The 14,244-nt window shown below is 40.9% G+C and overlaps 1 protein-coding gene across 3 annotated transcripts in view; it reads right to left on the bottom strand.

Annotated features, from left to right (window-relative positions):
* TEX2 (testis expressed 2) overlaps positions 1-11,972 on the bottom strand; it is a 50,539-nt gene extending 38,567 nt beyond the window's left edge. The window contains exon 1 of one of the 3 annotated variants that reach the window (XM_084491892.1): positions 11,833-11,972. The gene's annotated coding sequence lies outside the window, so the exon portion shown is untranslated. Of the gene's footprint in view, positions 1-11,514; positions 11,534-11,827 lie in introns of those variants that run through there. The other 2 variants (XM_084491890.1, XM_084491893.1) reach the window with 2 other exon arrangements.
* Positions 11,973-14,244: the final 2,272 nt, after the last annotated feature.

The following is a 14,244-nucleotide window of genomic DNA, read 5'->3' as shown; positions in this document are numbered from 1 at the left end:
TCCTCTCCTCTACCTGCCAAGTTCTCACAACTTCATGCATACAAAGGTCAGCAGGACTTTTTGCAGTCCTTCACTGCCATGCATCTGTGAACGTGTTTTTATACCCGTAATTTTTTATTTTTTTTTTAATGATGTACCTTCGGACAGAAGCAGCATATTGTGTCCAGGTCTTCCAGCACAGCCATATCATTCCTGCTGCCTTTGTAACAGCTCTACTGCCTGTGAGAAGCTCAAGAAATACAAACCTCCCCACAGAAATGTAGATGCCTTCACATGCCTAGGACCTCAGCATGCCCCAAGCACAATGTAGTCATTATCTGAGGATTATCTGGTTCTGATCTCTCTCATCCTCCAGCTTTGGTGGTATTTTTTCAACTTCTAAAGGGCAAATCCCCAGGCAATTGGCAAAAAAAAAAAAAAGAAAATAACTAAGGCTTCTTTCAGAAAGCTTACATTTTCTATGGGAAGAAGGAGAGCTTCATCTATCTTAGAAATCTTCTACAAATAAACAAGTATTAACACACAACTACAAAGGTACTCAACATAAGAAAATTAACTAACCCAAAAATAAATAGCAAGCTATAGCCATTAAAATAGAGAATAATTGGTAGAGTTGGTTACACAAGCTCACTTCCGTCTCATCTTCCTAAGGAAAACTAAAAGCATCTTTGATAAATGCAAAACAAAAAAAAATTAATTCCAGATAGAACAGTACAGAATTTCTCAGAAGTTTGAAAGTGTAATCACTGGAAGGTCCAAAAGACAGAAAAGCTCAGGAAAGGGTCACTAAACAGCAATTTGCATCTTACCATCAAGTCTTTTGAGAATTGCAATTGAGAGTTTGAGAAGTGGTGGGCTAAAGGTAATTCAGAAGTAACTAATCCCAAAATTTAGTCAGACTAAACCCCAATTTCTGCAAGATTACTGCTTTTTGAATTGTTTCTGCCACTTCAGGTATTGCTGTTAAGAGAGTTAGTCTTGCAAATAGCTCTACTATGCCACCCATTGAGTAGCCTCGCCTCCCACTGAATTTAATGAAAAATTAATGAAGATGGGTATTAGCAGCTATTCGTGCTACCTAGAACCTGCAAAGGCAAGAAATGTAAATCAGCACCACATAACCAAAAAAAAAAGTTCTTTGTGATCTCATTTTGGAAGGAAATGGTTTATAGACTAATTTCCAGACTTCTTTGAAGGACCTGAGCAGGTAAACATGTTGAGTTTCAGTATTATAAAGAGGGTGAAGATTAGCACTCACATAGTGCTTTGAACAAGTAAGCCCACATAGAATCACTAACTTATTATAAGGGCAACAGCAAAGACTAAGAACCAGACTGAGTTGAAACAGCTGAAGAATCACTTAATCTCTTTCTAACAAGAAGTGTGCAGAAATCATAAGCTACCAACAACACCTTCTATGCTTTAAATTATTTTAACTTCTAATTCATAGAAAGATCTGTAGAAGGTTAAAAAATGCAAAGTCAACCCTGAAGAAGCCTCTTCCCAGGAATATCAGGAAAACAAAATGTCAAACTTTGCGCATAATTGGCAAGTATCAGGCATCTCTCTCTGCTTCAGGCAACATTCATTTCATTTCATTTCATTCAGACTTATGTTCAATCCAAGTACCTAGAAATTAAAATGCAGAAGTTCAGCAGCACTGCAGCTTTCCAGCTGGAGGACACAGTACAGAGTGGTGAGGGTAGGAAAACGTCCAAGATGTGAAAATTTTCCCAGGACTATGAAAAAATTGAAACAGAACCCAGATAGCCGTAATAAGCTGATTTTCTGCCTGTGTGGAAGGCAAATAATAAAAACAATCCACCCAACACAGAAATACAGTCAAACCTTGACAAGCAAAGATATAAAGCAAAGCTCTGTTAAAAGCATTAGGACAGACAACCCAGACTTTCCCAGCTGAACTATCAAGACATAAGGGGCCTTGTTTCAGCTTGACAAAAACCTTCTAGGGCCATGCAACTGCTAGATATATTTCAGTAGAGTCTCTCAAATATTAATTTTGCATTAAAGAGTGGTTTAAACATTTTATGATTAAAAATACTGGACTACAACGGACAAAAAACCCTCAGGTGCACAGGACTGAAACATCCATACAATTCCTAGCCATTCAATTACAGTACACTCAAATACTTGCAACTTTGGCAAAAGTATTTAAGGCAAAAGAAGTAAAAGTATTCAGAAGCATTCATATTTGTGTTCCCATTTAAATATGCATTTTCCTATTTTTCACATAGTATTTATAACTCTAGATGTTTCAAGATGTCACCTTGAATCGACAGAAGTTGGCATGAATCTTCCCTGGACTTTGTTCTCTAGAACATGAAAGAGATCACTGCCAAAAACAGGACACTAAAAATCAAAGTCACCAGCTTGATTTGCATTCTCTTCCATTTCTTATATTAGACACATAACAGTGCAATAGTTAACGGCTCAGCTTAATGTATTAGCTCTTTTTTTTTTCCCTTCCAAAATCGTGATTTGGGTAATTTGTATTCCCAAAAAACTGTGATACATTTTAATTTCAACATATTATAGGTCAATTACAGATTGCCTGACCTTAACAGCTGTTTTACAGGCTTGATTCTTATTGAAATCTACTGAGTCAGAAAATGATGTGCACCTCCCACAATTTTTTTCATCTTAATTGCAAAGAAACCATGGCAGATGATACATGAAAAACAATTCTGCAAGTAATCTGAATTAACAGGATCATATTATAGAAAAGCAGATATAAATACACCGTATTTGTCATAAGGAAAAAAATGAGTACGCTGTGATGACAAACTGACATCTTCGCATACCTCAAAGCCCTTTTGTTCACACCCCTGCACAACAAAAGCATAAGAGGATCCTTCCTACTCTGTTTTTCTCTGTCAAAAATGTGGGTACTGGTAACACCCTTAGAAGGATGATTTGTCATGTGAAGAGTCTCAAAAGAAGTAAACAAAATATGATTGGGAAGAACAGGAACAGAGTTTTCCTCTTTCTTCCATCAGCATAAGTCTACGACAGCATGAATCTGGCCATGAACTTAGAGTACAAATCAAAGCTTTCTAAAAGGCTCAGGTTCGTTAATATTTTCTTAAAAAGTTTTCAGCACTCCTTGGAAAACGTTCTCACTGCCTTTGGTGAAAAGTAGCTTCCAATGATCAATAATGCAGGAAGCACTACAGACAGCCATTACTCATTTTCTTTCAGCTCAGAAAGCAATTATTTGTTCCTATCTGGCATAATTCACTCATACAGCATGCAGACATAGACATAGGTCCTTATCTTAGTGGAAAGTAGACCTAGGTTAACAGGACGACATCTGGAAGTGAAATCATTCCCCCAGGTCTCTTTACACCTGAGATGCACATACTAGTTTCTGACCGGCTACATATGGGGCTGTAAATCATACAGGCAGATCTTACTTTTGGAAAAGTTAATTGAGGTAGTTGTCTCCAAGAATCCCATTTGACAAACCCATAGGCTGAAAATGGAAAGGGTAGCAGGTCAGTGCCTGATTCCATGGTTGCCTGCTGAAATCATACTGCAATATGAAGGAAGTAGCTTTTTTTTTTTTAATAAATAAATAAATAGCTAAGAAGAACCCCAGCTCCAGTCTAAATTCAACTAGTACTCATGGAGGTTCTCTACTTTCACTCTTCCTCGCAGTTACTTCCATGTAAAAAAGGACTAAAATCATCTCTGTATCAGCCCATGATATTTGCTATTTCATAAACAGTTACTAACATCGATATGTTTGTCTAGCAAAAGCTGCAAATGCCTTCAGCACTGTAAAAGTTTCTAGTATCCCAGCCAGAAATAACATCTATAGTCTCAACTGCTTAATAAAATACGTAAGAACTAATTCATACCCCTGTATGTGGGTTACATTTTGTGCATGCGTGCTCATAGAAAGGGAAGTGTCATTAACGTAGCTTCAAGGAAATTAATTTTAGGTCATCAACGTTAAGGTCTCGATTTGCTGGGAGATAAAAGAACAGCAAAAACCACCAGATGGATTCAAAAGGGCAATGGGAAATAACTGTCTTTTAGCCATATCCTGCCTTCTTCAATTATAGTATTATGCAGGAGATTCTAATTTCAGACACATGGTAATGTTGTGGGGTTTTTTTATGTATATATAGATATACACATGCTTAATAAATCTACCACATGTTCTTCGTTAAATAGAGTCAATCAGCTATACAAGCTCTAAATTACATACAACGTTAATAATTCAGTGAGTGCATACGTACTCTCTTCCTCATACATCACCATACATCAGGGGTGTAGTTGTTTAAGTGAGGCCTTTAATTAATGAGAGGTCAAGTCAAAGAAGCCAAGCATGGGTAGCAGCTGCAGTTGTCTTCCAGGATAGGGTGACAAAACAGTTGATGACTGGAGTATGAGGAAGCTGCACTCATCTCTAACGTGCTGCCTCTGCCATGCTATATATTATTACAACTTCACAGACTGGACTGGTTGCTCTTTTGGGGAAACTGAAAAAAAAAATAAAACCAGTGAACTCAAAATCTAGATGTGAAATGGAAATCTTCTCACCTTGCATTCATCACCACCCAGAGAGGCAAACTGCTCTCCATTAAACCACAGAACAGCCTCTACATCCCCCTCAGAAATTCCCCTAAGCTCCATGAAGGACTTGAAGTTAGACCGTAACTGGCAATGCCTTCTCAACAGCTTTCCTAGCGTGACATCTGAATGTATCTCACAAATCTGCACTTACTTGGCTAGGGTGCTGGAGGGAGAGGCCTGAAAAGCCACTGCTCACACTGGAAGGAAATCTACAGTTAACCCATAGCACTTCCATTGCTAAATATGCTGCTCGTGACACCTGGATGCAAGAAGCAGATTTTAAAAAGAATATACACTGGGAAAGTAAAGTACTAAAACAACACTCTTACTACAGTCCAGTGATTTCCTCATTTTTATCATTTTAATTAAGTTTTAGTTTGGTAGAAAGAATAAAAAAATCTAGCTAGAATTTTAAAAATCTGACTACTAAAAATGAAACTGAAACATTGTCCCAGCTCGGAAATGAAGTGTATATAGTATCTGTTCAATACTCACAAAGAGCTAGCAACCACCTCTCAAAACTGTGTGACAGAAGAAACCAAGGTCTATACAACCTAACATTTCATGCTTTTAAATACAAAACACTCCTAAATTAATATTTTCAGATACTCTCAAAGTCCATGAACTTTTCTAGAAGTGTCAGGCACATTTCTTCGGTCTAACCTCTAGACAGTGTTACAGCATCCTGAAAACCTAGGCCTGTTGTAAATGGAATAACTGGAATTACAAAACAGGAGATGGTTTGCATGCACAGCTGGTCTCCTTTCTCCATCTACACTTCTTGTTATTCACAAAAGTAACAGATAAATAGAACAGTAGCAATTTGATCATTTTCATAAAACTACAAGAGTTGCCATGCATTTGTTCAGAAGGTTTATTAAGGACCTGACAAAGCCTTTATTAACTAGCACGCTTTTGAGCTGACAGACATTTAGGATTATCTCTCCTTATTTCTTCCTCCTTTTCCCAATTCATTCGTTTAATACTTCAAGGCAAACTGAAAACGAATAATTGTGAAAGCAATTAGACAAAAAAAAAATAAAATGAACTGCTACTGAGAAAGTCTTACAAAGATAAGCCTTATCAAACTTCAGCAGTAAGGAAATGAGAAGCAACATATGGATCACTTCATTTACCACCAAAACATTTATTTATGCATTCAACCCCAAGCATTATACAAGAGTATTGGGACAGAAAGTAAAGCCCCTCCAAGCAACAGGAACCACAGATACGTGTTAAGCAAGCAGAATGGAAACGACCAGTTTTGAAGGCAGCCAGAGCAGAAGTCTTCACCTTGCATCTGATGCTTTGGGGGCACAAGACAGGAACATGAAGTGGGAGGTGACCTGTAGGCAGGAAAGGTGCTACAGGAATTGTGTGGCCTGGATGCCAGACCAGCCTTCCCAGCCTCGACCAGAGGATACTCTGAAATGCAGCACAACCACGGGCAGACAGGTTCAACACAACAGCTACACGCCGAGAGACAGAGTGCTAAACCTAGACAAGAGCTTTCGCTGTCTGCTGAGTATCACCTGGTGGGCACTGCTCCCTAACCAAACTGCCCCTGTACAAGTGTCAGCATGGCTATCGCTCTTCCTCTCAAAGAAGCCTTATTCTTTGGGCTACGTTAGAGGAAATAAAAATGTCTGTTTTATGAGCCCAATCTTAATCGTGACTTGCAGTGACACAAAATTATTTCTGCAGCTATTTAATTTCAGATCATAACTTCATTACAGCTCATAACAGGTTAGTTACATGTTTCAATCTGCTTTGACATCTCCAGTGTCAAAGGTGACAGTAGACTGGTTCATACATATGTTTTGCTGTTTTTAGATAGATAGATAGATAGATCTGAAGTTAATTTAAACAGAACATATGAAATCCAGAGTAAATTCTAGAGTCTTAGAGCTCTCCTCTGCATAAGCTACTAAAACCTAATAAAGCGATTTTTAGGACTCAAACAGATCCTTTTGAAGAGTGTCCTAATTCCTGAATATGCATTTCCATACTCTTAAAAGAGATCTTCTTTTAAGCTTGACTGTCCCATCTTCTCACAGCTTAAGGACAAGAACCCTGCATTGACATGATAAGCAGTCCAGGACACCCAAAGCTTTCACCAGCACCAAGGGACATCCCTTGGTTATTTCCTGTCATCCAACACCAGTGGGGTCAGAGAGCATAACAGTTTATAAACCACAGAGACACTAGGTAATGAATATTAAAGCCTGGTTCACACAACGATTCATTTGTGCTACCCTTTTGGCCTTTATGGGAAAACACCACTGTTCACTATGTCTTATCGATCTTCTGTTATTCCTTGTCTGTCAGTCCTCTTGTCTTCTAGAATACTAACTTAACCACTCTGCTATGTATTGATTTGGTCTTTGCACAGCAGAACAACATACTTTGCTGTTTGGAGACGGCAGAGTTAAAATAGATAGGAGAGAAAGTCAATAAACAGAGAGCTAGGAACTTTGGCGAGCGGGAAGGCAAGATGACCAGAGAATATGCCCTTTTCCACTACGATATTCTCAACTCTTTCCAAACATTAACAATAGGCTTAATTAGAGACAATAGTTCTGTGTACCCACAGAATAAAGACAACTGTAAATAATCTGACACTTCAGAACCTCTCCTCTTCTTGCAGAGGGCAAAGCAGGAAGAAAAAACACCTGCAAAACTTACCCTGAAAACTTACCCCGCAGATGTTTCAGCCACTCTAACCCACTGTTGTCAAAACTTGCTCCTCTGCTCCTTCCCCAAGACTTCCAACGGGCTTGGGAGTGGCTTTGGCTAACAGGAAGTTTTGAGGCAACTCCTCTCAGATGCCTTAATTGAGCAATTTCAACTTAAGACACTCGTTTTTTATTTCCCAGAGATACTGGTCATCAAGGACTCCACTAAAGAAATTGCAATGCATCTGTTAATCAGGTCTAAAAAGGGACACCTCCATTGCCCTGGAGATCCCAAATAATTCATTACTGTAACAGCCTTGCTCCACAGCAGAAAACTAGAGAGAAGGCAGAGGGCATAGGAACAGCAACACAGGCAAACAGCATGCTACAGAACTGGTCTGATTGGAAGTCTCATACTACACCGGGCATACTGCTACTATGCTTGCCAAAGGGGGGCCTTTTGCTCTGGAAGCATGCTCAGAACTCAAACTAAGTTAGTACATGGCAGCCTCTAATACAAAATTACTCCAATAAAGGACTTGTGTGAAAGAGCCTAAATATCACCTTAAAAGACTTCACATTTCATTTGCCAATTAAGTAGGTACTTTGGGACACACCGTGCACAACTTGGCCCAAATCCAGCCAATTGCATTCACCTCCAGATCTTTCAAAGAAAAAGATACAGACACGTTAACTCTTCAGGTGCTTAAACCTCCGTCCTCACAACACTCCCAGGGAACAGGCACACAAAGACAACGGCCATTTGGTGTGCAATCTTCATGGGATCTTGACCAATAATTAACAACTTTCTGCCTTCAAGTTTTGGGGTTTGACATGCTAACAGAAGCTTAAAAAAAACAAAACATGTTAAACTGTCTAAGAAGAGACAATTCACAACTCTGACATGAACATTGGGTTATATATTTTTATGACTCTGTAATTGGGATTCTGTCTAACACATCGATAAAAGAAGTTGAATTCAATTTGTTTTAGAAAGAAAAGCAGACCCTTTACTTTGTGGATCTGAACCACAATCCTCTATAAAATAATGGAGTAGTACACTTTTTTTTTTTAAATCAGCAAACAAAAACATCTTTACATGTACCATAATGAAATGCATCAGTACACTGAAGGAATAAACACAGAATGAAGAACTCTAACTGATAATCCTAAAGCTCTCACTATTCACTATGGTACCTCTAAAAGCCATAAATGTTGCTCTTTCACTAGAGAGAGGTTTCTGAGGAACAGACAACACTGTACTTTGCAGTTCTGCTTTTGCTCCCTAAATGTGAAAACTCCTTTTCCCTCAGGCCATGATTGTGGATCAGAAAAATCAGCTGGATTCAGAAAAATTGTTCCCAGATTGCACCCATCTTCTGTTTGCTGTTTCCATTCCAGCCCGCAAAGAAAAAGATTTTGCACATACAAGCCCACAGAGAAGCCCTGCTCAAAACATGGCCAACTTCAACCCTTGTATCAAGGAGAGGACACCAGGAACAGGGCTAATTGCACACAGCATTGCAAGGCTGGTTCTGACCTTCAGAGTTCTTGCACCACCAATATGAGAGAAAGTACATAAGAACTCAGACAAATTCATAGGGAGGCTTTTCTCTGAGCAGGTCTTTCACTGTATTGCCGGCACAAAGCCAACACCGCCTTACTTAACTCCCTCATTTGCCCCTTAAGTGCTGCATTCTTCATCAGTCCTGACACACAGTATTATTCTCTCTATTTTTCACACTGCCACCGTCTTTCCCCCTGAAATCACAACATACCCTTTCTAGTGTCTACTTTACATTACCTAGAGTAAGAAAAGTCATTGTTCATCCCCTTTATTGGGCACACATGACATCCTTATGAATTTCCAGAGCTGATTTCTATTCTGAATATATTATGCCTTTTCTAATACCAAGTGTGCACTCATGAAGGCTCACAGTATTAACTCTTATTGTTACTTCTCTAACCTCTCAGCCTACATTACGCTCCTCTTTCCCAACACACGTTGTCATCTAATTGATTCATTTAGGGCAGTAAGGACTTCTAGAACACGATGCCTTTATTCAAGGATAAATGTTTCAAAGCACACTGAGTTAACACTACTATTCATGGTGAATATCTGATATAAACATTTCTAGCTTGCCAATGGAAAAGACGACAAAGTCACTTAAATCTCTGGATTTTCCATGTGTGTATGACCAGAATTTACCCAACCTCTTTTTCATTCTTTTGAAACTTACAATTTACTCAAATAAACAGGCGTTATCCTTCTTCAACTGCTAGGCTGGTATTGCCAGCTCCACCAGCTCCACTACACAAGTTACCTAGCTCATGGGCCATAACAGGCTCAAGCTTGGTCCTCAATATGGCACAAAGAACAGGACTGGGGAACAACAGCACAGGAAATGTGCCTTTATATACGTACATATTCACTGCTATGCTCATGCCTGCTTGTCTGTCCATCTCGCACAATGTAAGGTTGGTGGCCTCTCAGGCATGCCACAAGAGATTTCTTTACTCTGATTTCATCTAAAGGATCAGGTTCAGTTAGCACAGAAAGGTGAGGTTAGAGCAGCACAATCCCCACATCTATCAGCTAACACGGTGTTCAAATATCCATCTTCACTCTTCTAGCTACATGACTTTAAGTTTATCCCTTTTACTTTCTCTCTTGTTACTAGGTAAGTTTCACCATCTCCCATTGTTTTATTTACACTTCTACCATGAAAGAGAGATTATTGGTATTATATATTCTGCCTAGGTTTCAAGCTTCACGTTCTTTAGTTTGTAACGTAGTTGTCTTAGAGTTTACTTACTTACAAAGAATTAAGCATTTGTTATTAGTACTTGAAACTACTAAATTGTGTTATTATCCAAAGTAAAAGAAGTAAGCAATTAAGAAAAGTACTTCATTGGGCTGTGTCCTCTTTCAAGTTCTCACTTTGGATTTCATGAAGAGATTTTTTTCTGAAATAAGGTAACACAGGTCATTTAAAGAAGTTCTTTGCAAAGTTTACAAGGGATGTACACTCAGCTTAGTAATACAATGCACAGGCTATACGGTTCAGCAGCCTAGCAGAGTTCAGTAAGAGACATCTTTGAACACAGGATTATCTTCTTGGTCTTTAGCTCAGAAGAGAAAGCACTTTACTCAACCCTACTTGGAAACACTACCACACACATCAGCACCTACTTGGGATATTAAAAACGTGCCACCCACAACAGAGCAGCTTGTTGGATCAGCTTTGAAGTCAATCAGAACGGTAACCTCTCATACATTAAAAAAGAAAACGAGTCTTTAAAAGTCAATTCTAACATCAAAAACGTCAGTTTACTTTCTTTGCTCCACTTAAACTGCTTTTACCTCTAATTTAGCACATTTTCAATTCAGAGAAAATTAATAGCAGGTACTCAATCACGCTGCCTGAATTTTATTCAGAGATTAGGAAAATAGAGTTATTTTAAAATTCCAAATACAGCTACATTTTCCTGTAAAAAAATATGCCCCTGAGACTGTGAGCCTGCCTTGTTTTTCCTGACTTATGCAGGCGAGAACCTCTTGAAAAAGGAGTTGTGTGAAGACAGAGGAGTATGACAAAGCATCTTAACAGAATATAGTCTTAGAGCAGTGAAATCTTACACTAATTTACCTTGCAGTTTCAATATGAAAGTTACAAAAGTTTAAATTAAATCGAGTTGCATACTAAAGTCCCCTAAATGATGAGCTATGGGAGGAGTTCCTTAAGACATCTGCTGACAGATACACATCACCAAGAAGTTGAGCACAGACATCTAGAAGGAACTTCAGCACATGCCGAATTGACACTGTAAACAGTTGGGCACTGAGCTGCAATGGAGGGGTAAAATACAGTCACACTGACAATTAAAAGAGAATCAAAAACTGAAAAAGCTGACACCTAGGAGAAGAAAAGGGAAACAAATTTGTGTGACAGAAAATCTCTCTTCTTTTGCTACCAAGAGCATATTAAAAATCCTCCCCTTGCCTTCCATCAAGAATAAACATCACAGTTTCCTCCGCTGCTTGTTTTTCAGCTCTCCCTTCCACTCCAGCAGCGCCCATGCCAAGCTGCACATCCCATCGCGGCCAAATTTTTGTATCTCAGTTACACTGATGTAAGCGGGAAGTAACTCCAGCCCGCCGAACCTTGCCCAACGGTAAAAATAAACGCCTCAAACCCCGGGCGGTGCGGCCAGCCCCGAGCCGGGCACCACTCACCCTGAGCGGCCCCAGAGGCTGCCCGAGCCCCGGGGCTCCTCAGGCCGGCTCCTTGAGGGGAGCCCAGCGGGTCGGTCCCCTCAGGGTCGGTCCCCTCACGGCCACCTCAGCGGGCGCCGCCTCCGCCGTGCCCTAGGCCCTGCCCTGCCCGCCTCCCCTCACCGCCGGCCGCCCCGTCCCCCAGCCGTGCCCACAGCCCCGCGGACACCGCGGGTGAGGCGGTGGCAGCGCTTCCAGCCCCGGCGGCCGCGGCGCGGAGCCCGGCGGCGGGCCGAGGCGGCGCGGCGGGGCCCGCCCTGCGCCTCAGCCTTACCTTACCCGCGGCTCATGGCACTGCCCGGCGCGGCCCCGGCGGCCCCCGGCCCGCGCCGGGCGGCGGCGAGGGGAGGAGAGGCGGCGGGGCTGCCCGGCACCGCCAATCCGGGCCCCGCGGGGGGCCGGGCCTGCCGGAGCCGCCGCCGCAGCACCGGGCTGAGGGGCGGAGCGGGGAGAGGGCCCGCCGCGGGCGGAGCGAGGCGGGCTGAGGCCTGGGGAGGGTGGAAGGGGAGAGGTGGGTGTGAGGGGAGGGATGGGGTCGGCCGAGGCAGGGACCCCCGGGAGGCAGGGATCGCCTCAGCCCGCTCGCAAAGTTTGAGTCAGGCGGTGAGCGATGACACAAGGAAATGCCTCCCCGAAACGAGGAGCCGCTCAGAGGAAACTGGATGACCAACGCAGGGACTATAAAATGATTTCCTTTGCCCAGTCACTTGGAAAACATCTCTGACAAGTGCCTCGATGGAAAGGAGGCTGAGTTTGGGAGCAACGCGCTGAGCAAAGGCCATCAGCCACGCTGGCCTCGATGCTCCAGTGCGGGCCATGTTTCCTTCCACCGGTGTTAAGAAAAACCTGCTAATTCCTCTTGCTTGTGTCTGTGGTGACCAGGTTTATAAGCAGCCAGTTCTGGAGAATGTTCTGTTTGCTTTGGGTTTTTCTTGTAAACTGTTTGTGGTGGTTTTGCAGGTAAATTTTTACCCCTGTAATCTCCGACCGCATCGCTTCATAGAAGCAGACACTACCTGCAGGAAATGCATATGCAAGCTGACAAAATAAAGTGCTTTGGTATCAAAACATTATACAAATGGCCAAAAAAGGTCCATTATCAAAAAATAAATAAAAAAATAGGCAGTTACCCTAGGAAATGTACCATGTCAGAGGTTGTTTTATTTACGCTTTGTATTTGCCAGTTTGCAGCAGACAGGAAAAAATAAATAAATAAATAAGTTGATTCCCTCTGTCAAAAGGTTTTTGTTCTCATAATGGTCTCATGCCATAAAATATTACAGCCTTGCCACTGCTTTTACCCTTTACATCATTGTTCTTGCTTTTGAAAACTGTTAATGAGATCTTTCTGAGTCTCTTTATTTCATACCAGTGTTCAACTTTATGATACTTTATGTGGTGATGATGCCAAAATTAATTTATTTACTAGCCAACATGCAGTGGAATATGTGAGCAGAATTCAAATTGCTCCAAACTAGCTCCAAATATTTTAATATACAATATCATTTTTTAAATACTATCTTATCTCTAGCTGTATCACAGTCAGGGCTTGGTTTCCCATTCTAGGCATTACACCAGGCACGTGGTAGTTAGTAGGTTTTGCAGTCTAATTCAAAAGTAGGTGTAGATAACTCTCCTACTGCTTTTCTCTTTACATTTCAAGGCCAATTCAACACTTGTGAAAATGAATTATGATCATTACTCCATCCATTCTTATGTGGTCATTTTTTAAGTTTAAAAGACTATTATGTTTTAAACACATGTAAAAGTGTATTTAATCATCTAGGATAGGTTTCTTTTTATAGCTCTCATAGTAAATAGGCAGACCTTTGAATCATTATACAGAGCTGGTGTTAGTGTTTCCAGAGTATGAAGATAAGATAATGGTTGTTTTCTTAATAGCAGGTTTTCCCTGTAGGAACAGAGGCTACAACTGAAATTGTGACCAATGTCTTGTTTTTCAGCTGTGTTAAACTGTAAGGAATTCACAAGAAGTTTTGAAGCTTTTTCTACCCTCTGTCTGCACCTAATTTAGCCAACTCACAGTCTAAAAGGTGTGACCTCAAGAGAAAAAGTTTTGCATCTGAAGTTGGGTGCTCAGCAGAGGCTTCTTCCACAGAGGAATAAAGCCTGAGCAAAGGCTGGAGCCAGCATCTAGGGAAAATGAGATGTGAGCTTTGCTACCTGCCTCAGCTTCACAGTGCACCTGGCCACTTGGGAATCCTCTTCTGAAGGCAAATCCCAGTCAGATGGAAAAAGGAAGTGTCTCTGAATTTCTGAGTCATTCCATGCTGCTAGAGTAAACGCTTTTGTTGGATAATTTATCTGCTATCCATCCTACAAAAAGACAAGAGAATAAAGTCATACCTATTTATTTTTAATATTTCAGTCTCCTACATATAAATATGCAGACATTTTGAGAAACAACAGGCCTGCAGGTGCTAGAAATAGGTATCTGTAGTCAGGAGCTGCTTTTGAAAATAATGACTTTAATCTTTCAGAATATGCAAGGAAGGCATTTAAATGCCTTTTTAAAACAGTGCTTGAGCAGGCTGTAAAATAAGAAGTAATATTTCTTTCCCAGAGCTACTGTGAGACTCAGTTCATTTCTCTGTAATGCCCCCATCAGAATTTCACAGCTCAGGACAGCTTAAGGCTTGTACTTTCATGAGAAAAGAACATTATGTGAGA

Source organism: Aythya ferina, assembly GCF_964211825.1.
Source record: "Aythya ferina genome assembly, chromosome: 18".
Taxonomy (NCBI): Eukaryota; Metazoa; Chordata; class Aves; order Anseriformes; family Anatidae; genus Aythya; species Aythya ferina.
The sequence above is the reverse complement of the archived record's forward strand: the minus strand, read 5'-3'. Positions and strand labels throughout refer to the sequence as shown.